The following is a 27,618-nucleotide window of genomic DNA, read 5'->3' as shown; positions in this document are numbered from 1 at the left end:
AGTGCCCCGCTTCCTCGCCGCACTGGAAAACCGGTTCAGAGACCGGCTAGAGCAATTGAGAGCTCGAGACCAGCTTAGAGGAATAAAGCAGAGGGACAAAACGGTGCCCGAGTACGCAGAGGAATTCCTCCACCTCGCGGAAAGGGTACCAGAGTGGTCTGAAGTGACCAAAGTGGAATTATTTAAAGAGGGACTACGCCCCGAGATTTTCAGCTGGGCAGCGCACAGAGATGACCCCGAAACGCTCCAGGGATGGATTCAACTAGCGGGGCGCGTTGAATCCACCCTGGCCCAAGTAAAGCGCTTCAGGAGCAGCGGCGGCCAGCAAAGACCGGTGGCGAGAGGTCGAGGAGAAACGAGGAAACAGGAAAGACCCGGAGGGAGGCCGGGGATTCCCTCCAGAGGAGACGACAACAAACCTAAACCGGGATGCTTTGTATGTGGGAAGACGGGCCATCGAGCAGCGGAATGCTGGGCACGGAAGGGGGAGCCGCCAAAACCCTCAAAGCCCAAGCCAGCAACCGGGAGGCGTGCGGAGGAGGAGGTGCAAGCCCCAGAATCTCCAGAAAAATTGGTGAGTCGGGACAAACGCATGATAGTAGTGCCAATCTGCCTATCGGGGCTAGAGAATCGGGCCACCTGCAAGGCATTTGTGGATTGTGGTTGTTCCAGGAATATTATAACTCCAGAGTTAGCAGGAGCGTTGAAATGCCAGCAGATGGCGCTTGACTCCCCAATTGCGTTTTCGCAGCTAGACGGATCAGTGGCTACTGGGGAAGTATCTACAAAGGAAATACGGGAGGTCCCATGTAAAATAGGCAAATGGGAAGGAAGAATATCCTTTGTGATAGCCCCTATTGCCACATACCACGTAATATTAGGGATACCATGGCTCGAACAGGCAAATCCCGAAGTAGATTGGAGAGGAAAGAGCCTAGCATTTAAAGAACAGCAGACGCAATGGGAGATAAGCAAGATTGCAGAAGAGGAGGACGAGGGAGATGAAGAAGGTGAAATAGACCCACTGCTATTGCCACCTGAATACAGAGACTTTGTGGATGTGTTCAATCAGAAAGAGGCAAGTAAATTACCTCCCAAAAGGAATATAGAAGTAGAAATTGAAATAACCCCCGGAGCAAACTTACCAAAACCAAAAGTGTATCCCATGTCTGTGCAGGAGAAGGAGGAATTGAGGAAATACATTGATAAAAACCTGGCGCGGGGCTTCATTAAGCCATCCAATTCTCCTCTCGGGGCCCCAGTGTTATTCAGGAGAAAGAAAGACAACTCCCTAAGATTGTGCATTGATTATCGAAATTTAAATGCAATTACTAAGGACAATAAATACCCTATGCCCTTAGTAAAGGATTTAATTACCGTATTGAAAAAAGGGAGCATATTTACTAAACTTGATTTAATTGAAGCATATCATAAATTAAGGATCAAACCGGAAGATACTTGGAAAACTGCATTTTCCTGCGCATTCGGCCATTTTGAATATAAAATTTTACCTTTCGGATTAAAAAATGGAGGCGGGTGCTTTATGCAGCTTATAAATGAAATACTGCACCCATTGTTGTACAGAGGGGTATTCATATTTCTTGATGATATCTTGATTGTGACTGAAGATAAGGAAAAGCACGTGAAATTGGTCCGGGAAGTTTTGCAGAGACTAAGAGAAGCAAAGCTGTACGCAAAACTGTCCAAATGTGAATTTAATAAAACTCAAATTGACTTTCTGGGGTATCGGATATCTCCAGAAGGGTTAGCTATGGATCCAGCTAAAGTATCAGATGTAAAAGAATGGGGAGTGCCTCAAACAAGGAGGCAATTGCAATCGTTTCTGGGGTTTGCAAATTTTTATAGATCCTTCATAAAAGGCTTCGCGCAAATAACCGCACCCCTTACTGAACTTTTAAAAACAAAAGGGAAAGGAGAGACAGCAAAAGTAAAAGCTCCTGGCGCCAAACTAAGTTGGACGCCAGAATGCCAAAAGGCATTTGAAACCCTAAAAGAATGCTTCACAGAAGGACCCATTCTAAAACACCCCGATATCAGGAGCCCTTTCATAATCCATTGCGATGCCTCAGACTGTGCGTATGGGGCAGTACTATTGCAAAAGGATCAAAATGGGAACTTAAAACCCTGTGGATATTTGTCCCGGAAGTTCAGCGAAACTGAAAAATGTTGGCCGATATGGGAAAAAGAGGCACTAGCCATATTAAAAGCCTTAGAATGCTGGCGACACTTTCTCGAAGGAAGCGGAATCCCATTTGAAATTTGGTCTGACCATAAGAACCTCCAGTATTTAAAGTCCCCTCGAAAATTGTCCCCCAAACAGATTAGATGGGCACAATACTTCAGCAGGTTCGATTTCCAATTAAAGTTTTTTCAAGGGAAGCAGAATGTCTTGGCAGATGCTCTTTCACGCATGCCTCAACACGAAGGAATACCCACAGCAAAAGAGGGAACAATATTCTCTGACAAACAATGGGGCTTAGCTGTCAGAACAAGAGCACAAACCCAAAAGGAGAACACTGCTATGGTTGAACTCGACGGAAAAGATAATTGGGGAAACGAGCTGAAACAGTCTTATGAAGGAGACCAGTGGATCGCATCCAATGCAGAACAGGGGGAGCAGAAGGGGGGATTTTGGTTTGTGAACAAGAAACTGTATATCCCAGCAACATTAAGGATCAAGATTTTGCATCGTTTTCACAACAACCAGAGCGCTGGTCATACAGGAATTACAAAAACAACAAAAGCAATAGCAAAACATTGCTGGTGGCCAGGGATGAGGAAGGACATAAAAAATTATGTTGTTCAATGTGATGATTGTGCCAGAAATAAATCGAGAGGAGGGAAGCCAATGGGATTATTACAAACAGTAGCAGAACCTACCAGACCTTGGGAATGTGTAGCTATGGACTTTGTGGGGGAACTACCGGTTAGCAAAGGACATCGTTATATTTGGACAGTATTGGACCTGTTTTCTAAACAGGCCCACTTTATAGCACTGACGAAACTACCATCAGCCGAGAAACTAGCTGAATTGTACATAAACCACATTTACAAACTGCATGGATGTCCCAGTAGAGTGGTCAGTGACAGAGGAGTACAATTCACAGCAAAATTTTGGGAAAAATTCCTGGAAATGCTAGGAGCAGAAAGGAGTTTAAGTTCTGCTTTTCACCCCATGACAAATGGGGCGGTAGAACGTACTCAGCAGACACTTGGGCAGTTCCTTCGAATGTACTCTAACATGAGACAAAATGACTGGTCTCGGTGGTTGGCTTTTGCAGAACTAGCTTTTAATTCGACTATACATTCAGCAACAAATAAAACCCCCTTTGAAGTAGTTTACGGGTATGAAATACAGCCTCTGCCCCAGCTGCCGAGATGGACAGAGAATGAGGGAACAGAGGCAGGGAAATGGAAAACGCAAATGATGGAATGCTGGAGTCAAGTGACTGCATCCTTAAAAGAAGCACATAAAAAGTATAAAGTATTCGCAGACAGAAAGAGGGTGGAAGGTGATAAATTGGAGAAAGGAGATTTAGTGTGGCTAAGTACCCAAAACATCAAACTGGGGCTACCTTCGAAAAAATTGGGCCCTAAATATATTGGACCATTTAGAATACAGGGTGTTATCAACGAGGTGACTTTCCAGTTGGCATTGCCAAAAAGTTTAGGGAAAATACACCCTGTATTCCATCGTAGCTTACTGAAAAAATATATGGGTACTTTGGACAAAATGGACACATAGAATTATTGTTTTGTTTCAGGCTTGTGGTGAAAGAAGAACCGAAGAGGAGGACGAAGAAAAGGAGGGCACCATGTCATGGAACCCAGTTACAGGGCTTTGGTAATTCAGCCCTGTAACTGGGAGTCATAACATAAACAATCCCAGGAGCACCTGGCAGAAGAAGATAGAATATGCCTGGGAACTTGGGGCCGAAAGTATAAACAATTATAATTGGTCTAGTGTGTGAAAATGGTAGTAATGTGATATTGGGGGTGGGACTTGATGATGATATTTACGTGTGGTGTTACGTAGCATCAAAAGTTATAAAAATAGTTGTATGTAAACATTGGGTCATTCCTGACTTTTCCAAAGTCATGTGTTCTTCAATAAAGATTGGATTTGAGAGCAGCCATCTCTGATCTGCGTTCAGACTGATCCTTTGAAGTGAGCAGGACACTAGATTATGAGCCAAAGCAGCACACGTGAGAAAGGGAAGAAAATAATAACATCCATTAAAGACAAGGAAGGAAAGAATCATACAAGAATGGAAGACAAAATATTAGCTTTTCCAAGATCTTGCCAAGAACTATACTCGGGAAAAGAAAACTCCAAAAGTAAAATAGAGGAATATATTGAAAAATATTGGAAAAATAAAGATCTAGGAAACAGATAAATTAGTTATGGAACAATTAATTCCAGAAAAAGAGACTGGAAAAATTATAGATAATTTAAAAGCCGGGAAGACTCCAGAAATGGATGGGCTGGGACCGGAATATTATAGAAAAATTAAAACCATATTAATACCTAAATTAACAGAATTATATAATAATAACAGGAGAGAAGATCCCACCATCTCGGGAACAGTCTCTGATTATGTTAATTTTGAAACCTAACAAGGACCCAACAGAACCCGGATCACATAGACCCATTTAGTTAATAAATCAAGATGCAAAAATTTCAAAAGAAATTATGGCAAAAAGAATGAATGAATTTATATATAAGTATATCAATGAAGATCAATGTGGTTTCATAGCAGGGAGACAAACGTCAGTTTAATGGGTAGGGTTCTAAATATACTTCATAAATTATTTAATTATCAGGAAAAGAAATTTTAAAAATGAGTCTTTAATTAATTTTCCCCCTCCTGTTTTAAATACTCAATTAAATATTTGGGAATAAATGTAGCAAAAATTAAAAGTTATAGAGACTAATAATTTTATTAAATGAAGAAAGGAAATAAATATAAAAAATTTAGAATATGCTAAACTCAAATTATCATGGTTTGGAAGGATAGCATTGATACAAAGTAAAGGAAAGTCTGAAAAGAATTGGTATAATGAACAGAGTAACTCCCTTATATAAATACTAGCTGTGCCCGGCCACGAGTTGCTGTGGCAAAGTGGTGGTGGTATTGGTTAAAAGTTCTTGTGGAATTTTTATTTGACGTTATTTGTATTTTTTAAATTAATTTCATTGTAACTTATCTTTTTTATTTATTATATTTTATTATTTTGTTGTATTATTTTTAGTTATTTTGTTATGGGCTCATCTCCATTTCTAAGACAAAGAGCCGGCATTGTCCGTAGACACCTCCTAGGTCATGTGGCCACTGGCATGACTGCATGGAGAGCTGTTACCTTCCCACAGAAGAGGTACCTATGATCTACTCGCATTTGCATGTTCTCGGACTGCTTATTAATTTATTTCATGTCAAAAGCATTGCATAATAAATAAGTTTAAAAGTGATAAAATAAAGGAATCACAAGTAGCTAAGTAGTTTCGAACTGCCAGGATGGCAGAAGCTGGGGCTAACAGCGGGAGCTCGCTCTGCTCCCTAGATTCGAACCTGCCAACCTTTTGGTCAGCAAGTTCAGCAGTTTAACCCGCTGCGCCACCGGGGGGGAGGACCGATCACGTATATCTAAATAAATAAATAAGGAGGGAGGGGGAAGAAAGGGAAGGAAGAATGGAGTGAGGTGGGGGAGGAAGGAAGGAAGGAAGGGAGGGAGGGAGGAAGTGACCGGGAATTGGAAAATTGACACCTATATATTGTGCGTACATAATAATAATAATAATAATAATAATAATAATAATAATAATAATAATAACAACAACTTTATTCCCACCACAATCTCTCTCCCCGAAGGGACTCGGGGCAGCTTGCATGGAGACCAAGCCCAGCATAAATAAGGACTCCAGGTCACTTTTATGAGAGTCCTCAGATGTTTTTTCAAACCATGTTTTATTTGTAATGTGATTTACTATGTTTTATAGATATATAGGGCTATGTCTGTTTTTATTGTTGCTTTTATTGTTGCTTTTATTGTTGCTTTTATTGTTTTTATTGCTATTTTAAAGCCAAGTGTATTGTTTTAATCTATTTTTGTAAACCGCTCCGAGCCAAACCGGGAGTAGCGGTATATAAGTTTAATAATAATAATAATAATAATAATAATAATAATAATAATAGATCTGTTTTGTATTTATTGGTTTTATTACAATGTTTGTACCATTTGGGCTTGGGCCCGTGTAAGCTGCCCCGAGTCCCTTCTGGGAAATGGAGGCGGGGTATAAAAATAAAGTTGTTGTTGTTGTTATTATTATTATTATTATTATTATTATTAAAACACAATTAAAAACATATAACAAATAAACAATACAATGAGAACAACTGAAACAAGAAAAAGAAAACATAAAACTACATAATCGCTTCCCTCTGGTTTTCCTCTTCATGTTCCCTGTCCTCTCGGCACAAGTGTCCTTGATGGGAGTTATAGTTCACGTGCCTCCAGCAATACTGTGACCCCCACTGACCATGGACTGGGACCAGACTTGGCCCAGAGAAGCCCCATCACCCACTGCAGGTCTGCAGGGATTTAGGGGAACGGACCTTGGTTCTGGGAGTTGTAGTTCACCTGTAGCCGAGAGCGCTGAACCCAGCTGAGGTCAGATCTGGACCAGACTTGGCACAGAGACCCAATATGGCCAGCTGTGCATGCAGGCCTGGTTTCATAATAATTATAATAATTATAATAATTAGCCCAGGAGCAAGCCATCAGAACAAATGCAATTAAGGCCAAGATCCAAAAATCAGCTGATGACCCAAAATGCAGACTGTGCAAGGAAGCTGACGAAACCATGGATCATATCCTCAGCTGCTGTAAGAAAATCGCACAGACAGACTACAAACAGAGGCACACATCTGTGGCCAAAATGATTCATTGGAACTTATGCCTCAAGTACCACCTCCCAGCAGCAAAGAACTGGTGGGATCACAAACCTGCAAAAGTATTGGAAAATGAGCACGCAAAGATACTGTGGAACTTCCGAATCCAGACTGACAAAATTCTGGAACAGAACACACCAGACATCACAGTTGTGGAAAAGAAAAAGGTTTGGATCATTGATGTCGCCATCCCAGGTGACAGTCGCATTGACGAAAAACAACAGGAAAAACTCAAGATTGAACTGCAAAGACTCTGGCATAAACCAGTGCAGGTGGTCCCGGTGGTGATGGGCACACTGGGTGCCGTGCCAAAAGATCTCAGCCGGCATTTGGAAACAATAGACATTGACAAAATCACGATCTGCCAACTGCAAAAGGCCACCCGACTGGGATCTGCGCGCATCATCTGAAAATACATCACACAGTCCTAGACACTTGGGAAGAGTTCGACTTGTGATTTTGTGATACGAAATCCAGCATGTCTATCTTGTTTGCTGTGACATAATCTATATATATAAAAGAGTGATGGCATCACGGCAGCGGACAAAACAACAAAAGTAACTACCCCGCAACCTCGAAAATTGACAGAACAACCCCTCATCCATGCCTCTAGGTTGATACAACAAAAAGAAAAGAAAAATGAAGTCCTAATTAGAAGGAGAGGAATAATAGTTTTTATCCAATTGCTGCCAGTTAGAAGGCTAAGCTCCGCTCACTTGGTCTCCTAGCAACCCACTCAGCCCAGGGGACCCTTTACCTTAACTGCCAAAAGAGATCAGGCAATCCCCTACATTATCCAATTTCCATAAGGAACTGAAGACCTGGTGCTGTCGGCAGGTTTTTGAGTAATTACATTGGACTACTGCTGATTTCTGGGCCTAAATATATTGCACAAGATTTCCCTAGCCTAAAATGATACATTTTAATATACAGTAGAGTCTCACTTATCCAACACTCGCTTATCCAACGTTCTGGATTATCCAACACATTTTTGTAGTCAATGCTTTCAATATATCGTGATATTTTGGTGCTAAATTCATAAATCCAGTAATTTCTACATAGAATTACTGTGTATTGAACTATTTTTTCTTCCAAATTTGTTGTCTAACATGATGTTTTGGTCCTTAATTTGTGAAATCATAACTTAATTTGATGTTTAATAGGCTTATCCTTAATCCCTCCTTATTATCCAACATATTCGCTTATCCAACATTCTGCCAGCCCGTTTATGTTGGATAAGTGAGACTCTACTGTACTGTATTTACCAATTTACCACTAAAATATCACAATGAATTTAAAACACTGACTACAAAAACATTGATTATGAAAAGGCAGACTGCGTTGGATAATCCAGAACATAAGCGAATGTTGGATAAGTGAGATTCTTCTTTAATATGAAATAATTACTGGGATAGAATAATGCAGAACAATATAATCTCTAAAACCAGGACAGTAAATAAACAGGGGAATTCCACACAGGAAACAATCAGGGCCAGCTAACACCTCCCAACAAAGTATTCCCATCATCAAAGTCTGGCAAATCCTCTGGCAAAGACAGTAGAAGCACATAAAATATCGCAAACAACACCACTCTGAAAACAAGGGAATTCCAGACAGGAAAGAATCAGGGCCAGCTAACACCTCCCAACAAAAAATTCACTCAGGGAGGAAACAGCCAGGCTTTAACGCTGCAAGGCCATTACATCCTAATCATTTTTCCTAATTGCAGCATTCATACTTGCCTCCAACAAACAAAAAAAACCATTCAGAAATACTGTATATTCACAACCTTTAGGAAATAATATCCCCTGATGGCGCAGCGTGTTAAAGCGCTGAGCTGCTGAACTTCTGGACCGAAAGGCCACAGGTTTGAATTGGGGGAGCGGAGAGAGCCCCCACTGTTAGCCCCAGCTTCTGCCAACCCAGAAGTTCGAAAACATGCAAATGTGAGTGCATCAATAGGTACTGCTCCGGCGGGAAGGTAACGCCGCTCCATGTAGTCATCCCACATGACCTTGGAGGAGTCTACGGACAACGCCGGCTCTTCGGCTTAGAAATGGAGATGAGCACCAACCCCCAGAGTCAGACACGACTGGACTTAATGTCTGGGGAAAACCTTGACCCTTGACCTTAACTACCACCAATTCCTCAATACTTGATTTCCCAGACCACCAGACTTCGCCACAGCAACGCGTGGCCGGGCACAGCTAGTAAGAATAATAGATATAATAATAATAATAATAATAATAATAATAATAATAATAATAATAATAATAATACATCACACAATCCTAGACACTTGGGAAGTGTTCGACTTGTGATTTTGTGACACGCAATCCAGCATGTCTATCTTGTTTGCTGTGTCATAATAATAATAATAATAATAATAATACATCACACAGTCCTAGATACTTGGGAAGTGTTCGACTTGTGATTTTGTGACACGAAATCCAGCATGTCTAGCTTGTTTGCTGTGTCATAATAATAATAATAATAATAATAATAATAATAATAATAATAATAATACATCACACAGTCCTAGACACTTGGGAAGTGTTCGACTTGGGATTTTGTGACACGAAATCCAGCATGTCTATCTTGTTTGCTGTGTCATAATAATAACAATAATAACACTAATAATCGATGTCTGTTTCCATCCCTCTCGGGACCCAAAGCGGCTGAGAAGGTCTGAACATGAGGGAAACAAGAGAGCAGGTGGATCCTAGAGAGACAACGGGGCGGACAGAGGAAGGGACCCCACTGGGGAGACCTCCAAGCCCGTGAGGCGTCCCGTGGAGACCCGTCTTGGGCGGAGAGGATTCTGGGAGTTGTAGTCCCCCCTCCTTCCCTCACAGCCCGAGGCAGGCCGGGCCCTCCGCCTCCCCCCCGGGCACCCCAGCGAGCGAGCGAGCCTCCCTCCCTGCCTCCCTCCCTCTCCCCACAGACCTCTCTCTCTCTCTCTCTCTCTCTCTCGGCCTCTCCGTCCTCTTCCCTCCGCCGCCTTCCTTCCCGCCTCACGAACACAGACCAGGCCTGAGGCGAGCCGGCCGCCATCTTCTCCTTCGTCCTCCTTCCTCGGAGCCCGCCCTCGCCCCCTCCCTCCCTCCCATTGGCTGAGCCCGGGATGCCCCGCCCACCGGAGGCCCCCCATTGGCCGCGTCCCGCTCAGCCCTCCTTTGACTGACGGGCCTTGTGTGGGCCTATTGAGGCCTGTGAAGCCACGGACTGGGAGTTGTAGTTCGCCCTCAACCGGGGACACTGGGACCCCCACCCAGGATGGGCCCGGACCGCCCTCGGCACACGGAGCCCCCAAGGTTGCATTTACGTTGCATTTCCTTTATCTTTCAATGTTTTTTATTTTATTAATGGAATTTATCCCATTTTGTTGTCGAAGGCTTTCATGGCCGGGATCACAGGGTTGTTGTATGTCTTTCGGGCTGTGTGGCCATGTTCCAGAAGCATTCTCTCCTGACGTTTCGCCCACATCTATGGCAGGCATCCTCACAAACCTCTGAGGATGCCTGCCATAGATGTGGGCGAAACGTCAGGAGAGAATGCTTCTGGAACATGGACATATATTCCTCACAACCTCTGAGGATGCCTGCCATAGATGTGGGCGAAACGTCAGGAGAGAATGCTTCTGGAACATGGACATATATTCCTCACAACCTCTGAGGATGCCTGCCATAGATGTGGGCGAAACGTCAGGAGAGAATGCTTCTGGAACATGGCCACACAGCCCGGAAGACATACAACAACCCTTATCCAATGTTGTATTTCTCTCTCATTACAACTTAGTTCCTCCTTCCACATTTCTGTCAAGGTATTTTATATATATATATATATATTGTATAGATTTCCTGTGATTGTTTTGTAAATGCATCCCACGGTTCCTTGATCTTCATCTACTTTCCATTTTATCAACTTGGTCTCCTAGTAACCCAATAAAAATAATAAAAAACACTAAAAAATTAATACAATAAAATACTATAATAACAGAAAATAAGTAAAAATAATACAAGAAAATAATAAAATATAATAAATAAAAATATAACTTACAATAAAATTAATAAAAAATGCAAATAACGTCAAATAAAAATTACACAACAATTTTTAACCAATACCACCACCAATTTGCCACAGCAATTGGGTTGCTAGGAGACCAAGTTGGAGGAGCTTAGCCTTCTAACTGGCAGCAATTGGATAAAAGCAATTATTCCTCTCTCTCAAATTAGGACTTCATTTTTCTTTTCTTTTTGTTGTATCAACCTAGAGGCGTGGATGATGGGTTGTGTTGTCAAATTTTGAGGTTGGGGGGCCTGTAGTTTTGTTGTTTTGTGGGTCGCCGTGATGCCATCACTCTTTTATATATATAGACTAGCTGTGCCCGGCCACGCGTTGCTGTGGCAAAGTGTTGGTGGTATTGGTTAAAAATTGTTGTGTAATTTTTATTTGACGTTATTTGTATTTTTTAATTAATTTTATTGTAAGTTATCTTTTTATTTATTATATTTTATTATTTTCTTGTATTAGTTTTAGTTATTTTCTGTTATTATAGTATTTTATTGTATTAATTTTTTCGTGTTTTTTATTATTTTTTTATTGGGTTGCTAGGAGACCAAGTTGGAGGAGCTTGGCCTTCTAACTGGCAGCAATTGGATAAAAGCAATTATTCCTCTCTCTCTCCCTCTAATTAGGACTTCATTTTTCTTTTCTTTTTGTTGTATCAACCTAGAGGCATGGATGATGGGTTGTGTTGTCAAATTTCGAGGTTGGGGGGCCTGTAGTTTTGTTGTTTTGTCCGCTGCCCTGATGCCATCACTCTTATATATATATAGATTAGAGTCCAAAGTTATAATCCACTTGACCGAAACACACACTTTGCCGAGCAATAGTGTGGGGAATGACAGAGTCTTTAAGGTCCAATGTAGCTTGACAACTAGGCTAGAAAATAACTTGATTCTTGGCTAGATCAAAGGCTTGGAACGAGGCAAACACGAAACATGAACAGAGTCCAAGGAAGTCCGTGAAAACAAGGCAAGGCTGGAAACTTGATCCGGGAAACAAGGAACTGGGGTTACGAAGTCCACACACGATCTCTCTCCTCAAGCTGAACAATTGACTCCGCAAAGTTCCCCTTGCGACAAACACCTATATTGGGTCTCGTTTTCCCGCCAACAGAACACTTTCCCTAGAGAACGAGAAGCGAAACCCAACTCTGTCCAGATGCATGACTCCTTAGAATTTCCCAAGGGAAGCAGACCTAATCAGCTAGTTGTTTGGCAGCGATTCTCAGGCTCCGGCGATTTGCCTCCCTGGCTCCTCTATCTCTATTATAATTGTCCTTTCGGGAAAACGGGGGAGAATTCTGCCCAAGGCTTGTTTGGCTGACTTCTTGAGGACAAACATCCTCCAGGTGGAGAGGCTCCGATTCTGGCTGAAACGGCGGAAATCCCATGTTTTCCTCTTCGTCTGCCACAATAGTACTAGGAACAGGACTACAAGGCCCATGAGTCATCACAGTTCTGCTCCACAGTCACACAAGGTGGAGGATTCCTCCAGGTCGTGCCACCTTGTCCTTTGATCTGCCCACTCCGCTTCTGAGTCTGTTCAGGGACTTCCAAGTGGCCCATTCTTGGTTGACCCTCGTGGGGGGCCATCCAGTTGGCACTGCCTGGTTTAGGAACATCGAGAGGAGCGGTGGTCCTCATGAAGCCCTTCCTTGACTTGACTACTGGGACTACTGGGAGGAATCTGATAGTCGTGCAGTGGGTGGCTTTCGCAATGTCAGGGTGCAATAAAGAACAGCATCCTCAAAGCTGGTCTTCTCGCAACCTGACTACAAGAGGACAGAGGAAGGAGACCATTTGGCGGGATAGGCTGATTTATGACAGGGTCTGGTCTTCAAACGTGGGAAAGGACAAAAGGAAAGGGAGGTGTGGATGGAGAAGGAGGAGGGGGGAGGCAACAACCCCATATACTGAGGGGGAAAGCGGAAGAGGGTCAGTAAAAGCTTTTACACTCATCTTGGCCAGGCGGATTCAATAAAGTTTTCCATTGCGACCAGCGGTGTGAGCCTATTTCTTGGGTCCTACACCTTCCAGGAACGGACATTAAGCTTTTGCAGTCATCTTGGCAAGGCGGATTCAATAAAGTTTTCCATTGCGACCAGCGGTCTGAGCCTATTTCTTGGGTCCTACACCTTCCAGGAACGGACATTAAGCTTTTGCAGTCATCTTGGCAAGGCGGATTCAATAAAGTTTTCCATTGCGACCAGCGGTCTGAGCCTATTTCTTGGGTCCTACACCTTCCAGGAACGGACATTAAGCTTTTGCAGTCATCTTGGCAAGGCGGATTCAATAAAGTTTTCCATTGCGACCAGCGGTCTGAGCCTATTTCTTGGGTCCTACACCTTCCAGGAACGGACATTAAGCTTTTGCAGTCATTTTGGCAAGGCGGATTCAATAAAGTTTTCCATTGCGACCAGCGGTGTGAGCCTATTTCTTGGGTCCTACACCTTCCAGGAACGGACATTAAGCTTTTGCAGTCATTTTGGCAAGGCGGATTCAATAAAGTTTTCCATTGCGACCAGCGGTGTGAGTCTATTTCTTGGGTCCTACACCTTCCAGGAACGGACATTAAGCTTTTGCAGTCATCTTGGCAAGGCGGATTCAATAAAGTTTTCCATTGCGACCAGCGGTGTGAGCCTATTTCTTGGGTCCTACACCTTCCAGGAACGGACATTAAGCTTTTGCAGTCATCTTGGCAAGGCGGATTCAATAAAGTTTTCCATTGCGACCAGCGGTGTGAGCCTATTTCTTGGGTCCTACACCTTCCAGGAACGGACATTAAGCTTTTGCAGTCATCTTGGCAAGGCGGATTCAATAAAGTTTTCCATTGCGACCAGCGGTCTGAGCCTATTTCTTGGGTCCTACACCTTCCAGGAACGGACATTAAGCTTTTGCAGTCATCTTGGCAAGGCGGATTCAATAAAGTTTTCCATTGCGACCAGCGGTCTGAGCCTATTTCTTGGGTCCTACACCTTCCAGGAACGGACATTAAGCTTTTACAGTCATCTTGGCAAGGCGGATTCAATAAAGTTTTCCATTGCGACCAGCGGTCTGAGCCTATTTCTTGGGTCCTACACCTTCCAGGAACGGACATTAAGCTTTTGCAGTCATCTTGGCAAGGCAGATTCAATAAAGTTTTCCATTGCGACCAGCGGTCTGAGCCTATTTCTTGGGTCCTACACCTTCCAGGAACGGACATTAAGCTTTTGCAGTCATCTTGGCAAGGCGGATTCAATAAAGTTTTCCATTGCGACCAGCGGTCTGAGCCTATTTCTTGGGTCCTACACCTTCCAGGAACGGACATTAAGCTTTTGCAGTCATCTTGGCAAGGCGGATTCAATAAAGTTTTCCATTGCGACCAGCGGTCTGAGCCTATTTCTTGGGTCCTACACCTTCCAGGAACGGACATTAAGCTTTTGCAGTCATTTTGGCAAGGCGGATTCAATAAAGTTTTCCATTGCGACCAGCGGTCTGAGCCTATTTCTTGGGTCCTACACCTTCCAGGAACGGACATTAAGCTTTTACAGTCATCTTGGCAAGGCGGATTCAATAAAGTTTTCCATTGCGACCAGCGGTGTGAGCCTATTTCTTGGGTCCTACACCTTCCAGGAACGGACATTAAGCTTTTACAGTCATCTTGGCAAGGCGGATTCAATAAAGTTTTCCATTGCGACCAGCGGTGTGAGTCTATTTCTTGGGTCCTACACCTTCCAGGAACGGACAGTAAGCTTTTACAGTCATCTTGGCAAGGCGGATTCAATAAAGTTTTCCATTGCGACCAGCGGTGTGAGTCTATTTCTTGGGTCCTACACCTTCCAGAAACGGACATTAAGCTTTTGCAGTCATCTTGGCAAGGCGGATTCAATAAAGTTTTCCATTGCGACCAGCGGTGTGAGCCTATTTCTTGGGTCCTACACCTTCCAGGAACGGACATTAAGCTTTTGCAGTCATCTTGGCAAGGCGGATTCAATAAAGTTTTCCATTGCGACCAGCGGTGTGAGCCTATTTCTTGGGTCCTACACCTTCCAGGAACGGACATTAAGCTTTTACACTCATCTTGGCCAGGCGGATTCAATAAAGTTTTCCATTGCGACCAGCGGTGTGAGCCTATTTCTTGGGTCCTACACCTTCCAGGAACGGACATTAAGCTTTTGCAGTCATCTTGGCAAGGCGGATTCAATAAAGTTTTCCATTGCGACCAGCGGTGTGAGCCTATTTCTTGGGTCCTACACCTTCCAGGAACGGACATTAAGCTTTTACTCCCTTTTTTTCCGGCTCATCCCGTGAGGAAAGGTCTCTCCGGTGAGAGCATGAACCCTGATGGAGGAGAAACCATGAAGGAATTCCTCTTCCTGGAAGAAGAACAGGCGAACCCTCGAGGTGCCGAGGAGTTGAGAGAGGAAAGGAACCCATCGCCCGCGTTGAGCGAAGGGGGGACAGACCCCTCGGACCCGTCGTGGAAGCCGCTGACCTCCACCCAGTTACCCGCAGGCAGGGGAGTGACGGTGAGACGGAAGATCCAGATGGGAGGCGATTGGCAGCGAGACGGAGAGGGAGCCCCGGAGACGAGAAGGATGGAGAGGAGATTAGATGCGATGGAGGAAAGGTTTGAAACTTTCTGCTGGAAATGTAAAGACCACATTGGATCGTACTATCATGTTTGGTGGACATGCAACGAGGTTGGTAAATTCTGGAAAATGATACATACACAATCTCAGAAAATATTAGGGAAAAAATTTCCAATGAAACCAGAATACTATTTACTAAATTTGACAGACTCAGAAACAAAATTTAATGCAAACAACGATAAATTATTTACATATATTAATACAGCTGCAAGGATTATCTATGCAAAACATTGGAAATCACAATTAATTCCGGGGAAGGAAGAATGGCTTGAGAAAATTGAAGATATAAGGGACATGGATGAACTAACATTTTTACTGAAGATGCATAGAGGACAGCCAATAAAAAAGACGGACTGGGACCAATATAAAAAGTATATGGACATGCAGTAAGAAACAAGCCTTGTTACGGAAGAATTAATTTGGATATACCAATACAATCAGGACTGAAAAACAATTATAAAGTTGACTTAAATGGATCCCCAAAAGGGAAGAAGGGAAGTACAATAAGTATGTAAATGTGTATGTGTGGGGTTTTTTTTTTGGTTGTCGTAGTTTTTAATGGTTATGTGTTGTAGAAACTCAATAAAAATCATTTAAAAAAAAAAAAAGAAACTTTCTCTCGACAGATGGATCTGATGCAGCGGCAGGTAAACGCGTCCTGGAGGGCGACAGTCGAGCAACGGGAGCAGAGGAGAGGGCTGCCCGGGAGAGGCACTGAACCCTGTCCCTTGGCCGGGGAGGGTCCACAGGACGATGAGGACGAGATGCCTCGGCAGGGGGCATCAGTTTTCCCCACGGGCCTGTCGGGAAGGAGCCAAATGCCTGGGGAGGGAGAATTTCGGGCAAAGTTCAACGGGGACCCCAAACAGCTGTCTTATTTCATTACAAACGTAAGACACTTCATGGAGGATTATCATAGAATCATTGAATAGTAGAGTTGGAAGAGACCACATGGGCCATCCAGTCCAACCCCCTGCTAAGAAGCAGGAAATCGCATTCAAAGCACCCCCGACAGATGGCCATCCAGCCTCTGCTTAAAAGCCTCCAAGGAAGGAGCCTCCACCACGGCCCCGGGGAGAGAGTTCCACTGTCGAACAGCCCTTCTCACAGTGAGGAAGTTCTTCCTGATGTTCAGGTGGAATCTCCTTTCCTGTAGTTTGAAGCCATTGTTCCATTGTGTCCTAGTCTGCAGGGCAGCAGAAAACAAGCTCCCTCCCTCCTCCCTAGGACTTCCCCTCACGTATTTGTACATGGCTATCATGTCTCCTCTCAGCCTTCTCTTCTGCAGGCTAAACATGTCCAGCTCTTTAAGCCGCTCCTCATAGGGCTTGTTCTCCAGACCCTTCATCATTTTAGTCGCCCTCCTCTGGACACTTTCCAGCTTGTCAACATCTCCCTTCAACTGTGGTGCCCAAAATTGGACACAGTGTGATTCCAGGTGTGGTCTGACCAAGGCAGAATAGAATAGGGGGGAGCAGGACTTCCCTGGATCTAGACGTGATTCCCCTATTGATGCAGGACAGAATCCCATTGGCTTTTTTAGCTGCTGCATCACATTGTTGGCTCATGTTTAACTTCTTCCCCATGAGGACTCCAAGGTCTTTTTCGCACACACTGCTGTCAAGCCAGGCCTCGTCCCCCATTCTGTATCTTTGATTTCCATTTTTTCTGCCGAAGTGAAGTCTCTTGCATTTGTCCCTGTTGAACTTCATTTTGTTAGTTTTGGCCCATCTCTCTAGTCTGTCAAGATCGTTTTGAATTCTGCTCCTTTCTTCTGGAGTGTTAGCTCTCCCTCCCAGTTTGGTGTCGTCTGCAAACTTGATGATCGTGCCTTCTAACCCTTCGTCTAAGTCGTTAATAAAGATGTTGAACAGAACCGGGCCCAGGACGGAGCCCTGCTTTTGGCACTCCACTTGTCACTTCTTTCCATGATGAAGACGACGCATTGGTGAGCACCCTTTGGGTTCGTTCGCTTAGCCAATGACAGATCCACCTCACCGTAGTTTTGTCTAGCCCACATTTTACTAGTTTGTTTGCCAGAAGGTCGTGGGGGACTTTGTCGAAGGCCTTACTGAAATCCAGGTACGCTACATCCACAGCATTCCCTGTATCGACCCAACTCGTAACTCTATCGAAAAAAGAGATCAGATTAGTCTGGCATGACTTGTTTTTGGTAAATCCGTGTTGACTATTAGCAATGACTGCATTTGTTTCTAAGTGTTCGCAGACCACTTCCTTAATGATCTTTTCCAGAATCTTGCCTGGTATTGATGTGAGGCTGACCGGACATTGGTAATTGTTTGGGTCGTTCTTTTTTCCCTTCTTGAAGATAAATAGGGACCACATTCGCCCTCCTCCAATCTGCTGGGACTTCTCCCGTTCTCCAAGAACTCTCGAAGGAAGAGGAAAGAGAATAGGCACGGCCAGTCTGATAAATATTCTGATGATTGACAGAGAACCTCAGTAGACAGAGGTTATGGCTATCTTTAAATGGTGCTTGCTTTAAGTATTTAAATGGTTTCATTTTGAGGGGGGGGGGTCGTAGGATAAACTGCCAAAGAGAAAAGGAGGAGGCGAAAGAAATATGTGTTTATTACGAAACAGGCCGTCTGGTTTCCATTTGAGAGTAGGACCGGGAAAAACAGGAAACAGGGACCAGATGTTTCCAGTAAACTCCCTGGCAAGAAGATTAGGTCGTTTCCAAGAAGAGAGAAGTGGGAAACAGGAAAGTTACGAAATAATAAAACCATATTTGTAATAGGAAGTAGCTATGCTTGCACGCGTGGACACCTCGTGTAATGCTATATCACCCAATCAATTGTTGCATGTACAGGAAGATGTATCCAATGAGAAGTTGGCTGATGTAATTGATGTAATCGTGAGGCTATAAAAAGCCCCTTTAATTGCCAATTAATCCCTCCTTATTATCCAAGATATTCGCTTATCCAAGCTTCTGCCGGCCCGTTTAGCTTGGATAAGTGAGACTCTACTGTATTTTATTATATATTATTATATATTATTATATTTTATGTTATTATTATTACATTTTCTATTATCACTGTTTTATGATTATATTTTATTTTCTACAAAATAATAATACCATATTTGTAATAGGAAGTAGCTATGCTTGCACGCGCGGACACCTCGTGTAATGCTATGTCACCCAATCAATTGTTGCATGTACAGGAAGATGTATCCAATGAGAAGTTGGCTGATGTAATTGATGTAATCGTCAGGCTATAAAAAGCCCCTTTAATTGCCAAAGGGCGCGGCAGTGTTTTCTAATAATAATAATAATAATAAAACTTTATTTATACCCCGCCACCATCTCCCCAATGGGGACTCGGGGCGGCTAACATGGGGCCATGCCCAGAGCAATACAACATAATAAAATATAGAAACAACATATCATAACACCATTTAAAATACAATAAATAATAATAAACAGAACATCAAGAAATCAAAAAAACAATAAAGCAAGGGCAGGCCGCGTGAACACAGAGATAAAACCCGGAGTGAGAGGGACAGAGGAGTACTCCACTATGGGCAGGGACATTTGGAAGGGGTAATCTAGAGGATAGATGTTCGGAGGGGAGTAATACGGAGATCTATGACAGAAATTACTCACCGAAAGCACAGCGGAAGAGCCATGTTTTCAATTCTTTCCTAAAAGCTAACCGAGTGGGAGCTTGCCTTATTTCAGTAGGCAGTGAGTTCCACAGTCGGGGGCCACAGCAGAGAAGGCCCTCTCCCTTGTACTTACAAGGCGAGCCTGGGATATAGGCAATGGTGATAACAGGGCCTCCCCGGATGATCGCAAAGAACGGGCAGGTTTATGGAAGGAGATACGGTCACGGAGGTAGGTGGGTCCCAAACCGTTCAGGGCTTTATAGATGACTAGCTGTGCCCGGCCACGCGTTGCTGTGGCGAAGTATGGTGGTATGGGAAATAAAGTATTGAGGAATTGGTGGTAGTTAAGGTCAAGGGTCCCTGTTACCAGGTGAGTGTACAGCGGAATCAGCAGCGTCCAGTTAACACCATGTGCAAAAGACTCAGACCAGGCAGAGGAATTGAATGAACAAATGGAAACTTTACTTGTTGAGTTGAAGTCAAATAAACAGTTCAGCAATCATACAATGTCCATGTAGTTGCATAGGATCAATAACTAATCAATCAGCATTCAAAATATATCCATATATAAACTGCTACTTGACTGTAGCTATTAGAGAGCCTGTCTTTTTCTGTGGTCTCCCAGCAAGCTCAAATTCCAACTGTCAAATCCAGCCATCTGCCATCAAACCGATACATTGTTGTTTTAGGTGTGGCTTATCTCTCTGCAAAGCTGAGCTCTTTTGCAGAGATCTCCTGCAAACATCTTTGCAAGGATTTCTTTACACACACACATAGCAATTTGGCGCAATAGTCCCCTGGGCTGAGTGGGTTGCTAGGAGACCAAGTGAGCGGAGCTTAGCCTTCTAACTGGCAGCAATTGGATAAAAACAATTATTCTTCTCCCTCTAATTAGGACTTTTTCTTTTCTTTTTGTTGTATCAACCTAGAGGCATGGATGAGGGGTTGTGCTGTCAATTTCCAAGGTTGTGGGGTGTTTACTTTCGTTGTTTTGTCCGCTGCCGTGATGCCATCACTCTTTTATATATATAGATGGTCTGCACCTTGAATTGGGACCGGAAGATGAACGGCAGCCAGAACGGCAACAAGGGAGTGGATCTCTCCCTGTAATTTGCCCCTGTTATTAATCTGGCAGCCGAGCGTTGGACCAATTGTAATTTCCGGGCCGTCTTCAAGGGAAGCCCCACGTAGAGTGCATTACAGTAGTCCAGTCTAGAGGTAACTAAGGCATGGACCACCGTGGTCAAGTCAGACTTCACGAGGTATGGTCGCAGTTGGCGCACAAGTTTGAGTTGTGCAAAGGCCCTCCCGGCCACCGCCGACACCTGTGCTTCAAGCGTCAGCGCTGAATCGCTATGCCAGGGGTCCCCAAACTAAGGCCCGGGGGCCGGATGCGGCCCTCCAAGGTCATTTACCTGGCCCCCGCCCTCAGTTTTATAATATAATATTTTATATCTGTTTTAATAATATAATATATTGTATATACGTATAATATTGATAATAATCTTATGTTATACAATATAATACTAATAGTAATACCATATAATGATATTAATTATATGTTATATATTACATAGAATATAATAGTATAGAGGTATAGTTCAATATAGTAATATATAATGCTCATATTGTGTTATGCTAATAATATAATATATTGTATGTACATACAGCTGCTCTGAGTCCCCTTCGGGGTGAGAAGGGTGGGATATAAATGTAGTAAATAAATGCAGTAAATAAATAATTAATTTTAGACTTAGGCTTGGCCAAAGTCTGAAATGACTTGAAGGCAACAAACACAACAACAACAACAACAATCCTAATTAACCTGACTATCTCATTGGCCAGTAGTAGGCCCACACTTTCAACTGAAATCCTAATAGGTTTATGTTGGTTAAAATTGTTTTCATTTTTAAATATTGTATTGTTCTTTCGTTGTTGTTGTTGTTGCACTACAAATAAGATATGTGCAGTGTGCACAGGAATTTGTTTGTATTTTTTTTCCAAATGATAATTCGGCCCCTCAACAGTCTGAAAGATTGTGGACCGGCCCTCGGCTTCAAAAGTTTGGGGACCCCTGCGCTATGCTATGCTAACTGTCCGCCTTCTTCTGATCAGAAGGAATAAACTGTGAAAATTTGCTTCTGACCTATTTGATTTTATCTACAGCTGGCAAGATCCCGTTGGGTTTTTGAAGGACCAGTTTCCCCTTCAATTTGATATGTTAATTAGATTTTTTTTTTAATATCAGGATATGATGTTTTAATTGATTACGTATTGTGGTCAGATGTATTTGCAACAAAGATCCAGGACATACTGAAACCCGACGGAACAGTAATGCAATGGGAGGAGCCAAACTGGTGATTATGGAGAGGGTTATCTAAAAAGTTAAGAGCAGGGGTCCTCAAACTTTTTAAGCCGAGGGCCGGTCCACAATCCTTCAGACTGTTGAGGGGCCGGATTATCATTTGAAAAAAAAATACAAACAAATTCCGATGCACACTGCACATGTCTTATTTGTAGTGCAAAAACAACAACAACAACAACAATGAAAGAACAATACAATATTTAAAAATGAAAACAATTTTAACCAACATACATTTATCAGGATTTCAATGGGAAGTGTGCTCCTGCTTCTGGCCAATGAGATAGTCAAGTTAGTTAGGATTGTTGTTGTTGTTGTTGTTGTTGTTGTTGTTGTTGTTGTGTGCCTTCAAGACATTTCAGACTTTGGGCGAGCCTAAGTCTAAAATGTATTTATTTATTATTTATTTATTTACTGCATTTATTTACTACATTTGTATCACACCCTTCTCACCCCAAAGGGGACTCAGAGTGGCTTACAAATTATATGTGCATACAATATATTATATTATTAGCATAGCACAATATTAGCATTATATATTACTATATTGAACTATACCACTATACTGTAATATTATTAGCAATATTATATGTAACATAGAATATATAATTAATAATATTATATGGTATTATTAGTGTTATATTGTATTACATTATAATATTATTATCAATATGATATGTATATACAATATATTATATTATTAGCATCGCACAATATTAGCATTATATATTACTATATTGAACTATACCACTATACTGTAATATTATTAGCAATATTATATGTAATATAGAATATATAATTAATAATATTATATGGTATTATTAGTGTTATATTGTATTACATTATAATATTATTATCAATATGATATGTATATACAATATATTATATTATAAAACTGAGGGCGGGGGCCAGGTAAATGACCTCGGAGGGCCGCATCCGGCCCCCGGGCCTTAGTTTGGGGACCCCTGGTTAAGAGAATGGAAGAGCAAGGAAATCCCAGAGACAGATCTTGATAAAAGAATAAAATGGAAAGTAGATAAAGATAAAGGAACCGTGGGATACATTTACAAAACAATCACAGGAAATCTATCTATATATATAAAAGAGTGATGGCATCAGGGCAGCGGACAAAACAACAAAACTACAGGCCCCCCCAACCTCGAAATTTGACAACACAACCCATCATTCACGGCTCTAGGTTGATACAACAAAAAGGAAAAGAAAAATAAAGTCCTAATTACAGGGAGAGGAATAATAGTTTTTATCCAATTGCTGCCAGTTTGAAGGCTAAGCTCCGCCCACTTGGAGCCCAATGTGGATGAGCTCCCTCTATCAGCTCCAGCTCCATGCGGGGACACGAGAGAAGCCTCCCACAAGGATGGTAAAAACATCAGAACATCCGGGCAACGTCCCCTGGGCAACGTCCTTGCAGACGGCCAATTCTCTCACTCCAGAAGCAACTCCGGTTGCTCCTGACACGGAAAAAAAAAACTTGGTCTCCTAGCAACCTCCTCAGCCCAGGGGACAGGCAGATTTAGGCCTCACTTAGGCCTCTTCCACAGATTATCTAATTTGCACTGGATTATATGGCAGCGTAGACTCAAGGCCCTTCCACACAGCTATAGAACCCATTTGTAATCTTATATTATCTGCTTTGAACTGGATTATCTTTACCTTAACTACCACCAATTTCTCAATACTTTCTTTCCCATACCACCAGACGTTGCCACAGCAACAGCTAGAAAAATAATAAAATGGAAAGTAGATGAAGATCAAGGAACCGTGGGATACATTTACAAAACAATCACAGGAAATCTATACAATATATATATTAAAAAAAATACCTTGACAGAAATGTGGAAGGAGGAACTAAGTTGTAATGAGAGAGAAATACAAAATTGGATAAGGGTTGTTGTATGTCTTTCGGGCTGTGTGGCCATGTTCCAGAAGCATTCTCTCCTGACGTTTCGCCCACATCTATGGCAGGCATCCTCAGAGGTTGTGAGGAATATATGTCCATGTTCCAGAAGCATTCTCTCCTGACGTTTCGCCCACAGAGGTTTGTGAGGATGCCTGCCATAGGTGTGGGCGAAACGTCAGGAGAGAATGCTTCTGGAACATGGCCACACAGCCCGAAAGACAGACAACAACCCTGTGATCCCGGCCATGAAAGCCTTCGACAACAAAATGGGATAAATTCCATTTATAAAATAAAAAACATTGAAAGATAAAGGAAATGCAACGTAAATGCAACCTTGGGGGCTCCGTGTGCCGAGGGCGGTCCGGGCCCATCCTGGGTGGGGGTCCCAGTGTCCCCGGTTGAGGGCGAACTACAACTCCCAGTCCGTGGCTTCACAGGCCTCAATAGGCCCACACAAGGCCCGTCAGTCAAAGGAGGGCTGAGCGGGACGCAGCCAATGGGGGGCCTCCGGTGGGCGGGGCATCCCGGGCTCAGCCAATGGGAGGGAGGGAGGGGGCGAGGGCGGGCTCCGAGGAAGGAGGACGAAGGAGAAGATGGCGGCCGGCTCGCCTCAGGCCTGGTCTGTGTTCGTGAGGCGGGAAGGAAGGCGGCGGAGGGAAGAGGACGGAGAGGCCGAGAGAGAGAGAGAGAGAGAGAGAGAGAGGTCTGTGGGGAGAGGGAGGGAGGCAGGGAGGGTTGACACAACGACGTTGTATGACACAGCAAACAAGATAGACATGCTGGATTTCGTGTCACAAAATCACAAGTCAAACACTTCCCAAGTGTCTAGGACTGTGTGATGTGTTGTTGTTATTATTATTATTATTATTATTATTGTGACACAGCAAACAAGATAGACAGGACTGTGTGATGTATATTATTATTATTATTATTATTATGACACAGCAAACAAGATAGACATGCTGGATATCGTGTCACAAAATCACAAGTCGAACTCTTCCCAAGTGTCTAGGACTGTGTGATGTATTATTATTATTATTATTATTATTATTATTATTATTGTTATGACACAGCAAACAAGATAGACAGGACTGTGTGATGTATATTATTATTATTATTATTATTATTATTTTATTATGACACAGCAAACAAGATAGACATGCTGGATTTCGTGTCACAAAATCACAAGTCGAACTCTTCCCAAGTGTCTAGGACTGTGTGATGTATTATTATTATTATTATTATTATTATTATTATTATTTATTGTATGACACAGCAAACAAGATAGACAGGACTGTGTGATGTATATTATTATTATTATTATTATTATTATTGTTATGACACAGCAAACAAGATAGACAGGACTGTGTGATGTATATTATTATTATTATTATTATTATTATTATTATTATTATTATGACACAGCAAACAAGATAGACATGCTGGATTTCGTATCACAAAATCACAAGTCGAACTCTTCCCAAGTGTCTAGGACTGTGTGATGTATATTATTATTATTATTATTATTATTATGACACAGCAAACAAGATAGACATGCTGGATTTCGTGTCACAAAATCACAAGTCGAACACTTCCCAAGTGTCTAGGACTGTGTGATGTATTATTATTATTATTATCATTATTATTATTATCACACAGCAAACAAGATAGACAGGACTGTGTGATGTATATTATTATTATTATTATTATTATTATTATTATTATTTTATTATGACACAGCAAACAAGATAGACATGCTGGATTTCGTGTCACAAAATGACAAGTCGAACTCTTCCCAAGTGTCTAGGACTGTGTGATGTATTATTATTATTATTATTATTATTATTATTATTATTATTATTATTATTATTTATTGTATGACACAGCAAACAAGATAGACAGGACTGTGTGATGTATATTATTATTATTATTATTATTATGACACAGCAAACAAGATAGACAGGACTGTGTGATGTATATTATTATTATTATTATTATTATTATTATTATTATTATGACACAGCAAACAAGATAGACATGCTGGATTTCGTATCACAAAATCACAAGTCGAACACTTCCCAAGTGTCTAGGACTGTGTGATGTATTATTATTATTATTATTATTATTATTGTTATGACACAGCAAACAAGATAGACAGGACTGTGTGATGTATATTATTATTATTATTATTATTATTATGACACAGCAAACAAGATAGACATGCTGGATTTAGTGTCACAAAATCACAAGTCGAACTCTTCCCAAGTGTCTAGGACTGTGTGATGTATTATTATTATTATTATTATTATTGTTATGACACAGCAAACAAGATAGACAGGACTGTGTGATGTATATTATTATTATTATTATTATTATTATTATTATGATGACACAGCAAACAAGATAGACATGCTGGATTTAGTGTCACAAAATCACAAGTCGAACTCTTCCCAAGTGTCTAGGACTGTGTGATGTATTATTATTATTATTATTATTGTTATGACACAGCAAACAAGATAGACAGGACTGTGTGATGTATATTATTATTATTATTATTATTATTATGACACAGCAAACAAGATAGACATGCTGGATTTAGTGTCACAAAATCACAAGTCGAACTCTTCCCAAGTGTCTAGGACTGTGTGATGTATTATTATTATTATTATTATTATTATTGTTATGACACAGCAAACAAGATAGACAGGACTGTGTGATGTATATTATTATTATTATTATTATTATTATTATTATTATGACACAGCAAACAAGATAGACATGCTGGATTTAGTGTCACAAAATCACAAGTCGAACTCTTCCCAAGTGTCTAGGACTGTGTGATGTATATTATTATTATTATTATCATTATTATTATTATCACACAGCAAACAAGATAGACAGGACTGTGTGATGTATATTATTATTATTATTATTATTATTATTATTATTATTATTATTGTTATGACACAGCAAACAAGATAGACAGGACTGTGTGATGTATATTATTATTATTATTATTATTATTATTATTATTATGACACAGCAAACAAGATAGACATGCTGGATTTAGTGTCACAAAATCACAAGTCGAACTCTTCCCAAGTGTCTAGGACTGTGTGATTTATTATTATTATTATTATTATTATTATTATTATTATTATTATTATTATTATTTATTGTATGACACAGCAAACAAGATAGACAGGACTGTGTGATGTATATTATTATTATTATTATTATTATTATTATTATGACACAGCAAACAAGATAGACATGCTGGATTTAGTGTCACAAAATCACAAGTCGAACTCTTCCCAAGTGTCTAGGACTGTGTGATGTATTATTATTATTATTATTATTATTATTATTATTATTATTATTTATTGTATGACACAGCAAACAAGATAGACAGGACTGTGTGATGTATATTATTATTATTATTATTATTATTATTATTATTATGACACAGCAAACAAGATAGACATGCTGGATTTAGTGTCACAAAATCACAAGTCGAACTCTTCCCAAGTGTCTAGGACTGTGTGATGTATTATTATTATTATTATTATTATTATTATTATTATTATTATTATTATTATTTATTGTATGACACAGCAAACAAGATAGACAGGACTGTGTGATGTATATTATTATTATTATTATTATTATTATTATTATTATTATTATTATTATTATGACACAGCAAACAAGATAGACATGCTGGATTTCGTATCACAAAATCACAAGTCGAACACTTCCCAAGTGTCTAGGACTGTGTGATGTATTTTCGGATGATGCGTGCAGATCCCAGTAAGGTGGCCTTTTGCAGTTGGCAGATCGTAATTTTGTCAATGTCTCTTGTTTCCAAATGCCGGCTGAGATCTTTTGGCACGGCACCCAGTGTGCCCATCACCACCGGGACCACCTGCACTGGTTTCTGCCAGAGTCTTTGCAGTTCAATCTTGAGTTTTTCCTGTTGTTTTTCGTCAATGCGACTGTCACCTGGGATGGCGACATCAATGATCCAAACCTTTTT

At 41.5% G+C, this 27,618-nt stretch overlaps 2 protein-coding genes across 6 annotated transcripts in view; one reads left to right on the top strand and one right to left on the bottom strand.

The window, feature by feature from the left end:
- Window positions 1–27,618, bottom strand: part of LOC134294681 (loricrin-like) — a 676,447-nt gene that overhangs the window by 31,123 nt on the left and 617,706 nt on the right. Inside the window, exon 1 of one of the 3 annotated variants that reach the window (XM_062966272.1) lies at window positions 23,916–24,014. The exons of the other annotated variants lie outside the window; for them this stretch is intronic. The gene's annotated coding sequence lies outside the window, so the exon portion shown is untranslated. Of the gene's footprint in view, window positions 1–23,915; window positions 24,015–27,618 lie in introns of those variants that run through there. 3 annotated transcript variants of the gene reach the window in all.
- The window catches only part of LOC134294650 (zinc finger protein 658B-like), a 36,515-nt gene continuing 18,796 nt past the window's right edge, over window positions 9,900–27,618 (top strand). Inside the window, exon 1 of one of the 3 annotated variants that reach the window (XM_062966242.1) lies at window positions 9,900–10,285. The gene's annotated coding sequence lies outside the window, so the exon portion shown is untranslated. Of the gene's footprint in view, window positions 10,286–16,472; window positions 16,560–24,133; window positions 24,286–27,618 lie in introns of those variants that run through there. The other 2 variants (XM_062966241.1, XM_062966240.1) reach the window with 2 other exon arrangements.

The sequence above is a fragment of the Anolis carolinensis genome, unplaced genomic scaffold (assembly GCF_035594765.1).
Source record: "Anolis carolinensis isolate JA03-04 unplaced genomic scaffold, rAnoCar3.1.pri scaffold_18, whole genome shotgun sequence".
NCBI classification, from domain to species: Eukaryota; Metazoa; Chordata; class Lepidosauria; order Squamata; family Dactyloidae; genus Anolis; species Anolis carolinensis.
Note: the sequence above shows the minus strand (reverse complement) of the source record. Positions and strands in the feature narration are given on the sequence as shown.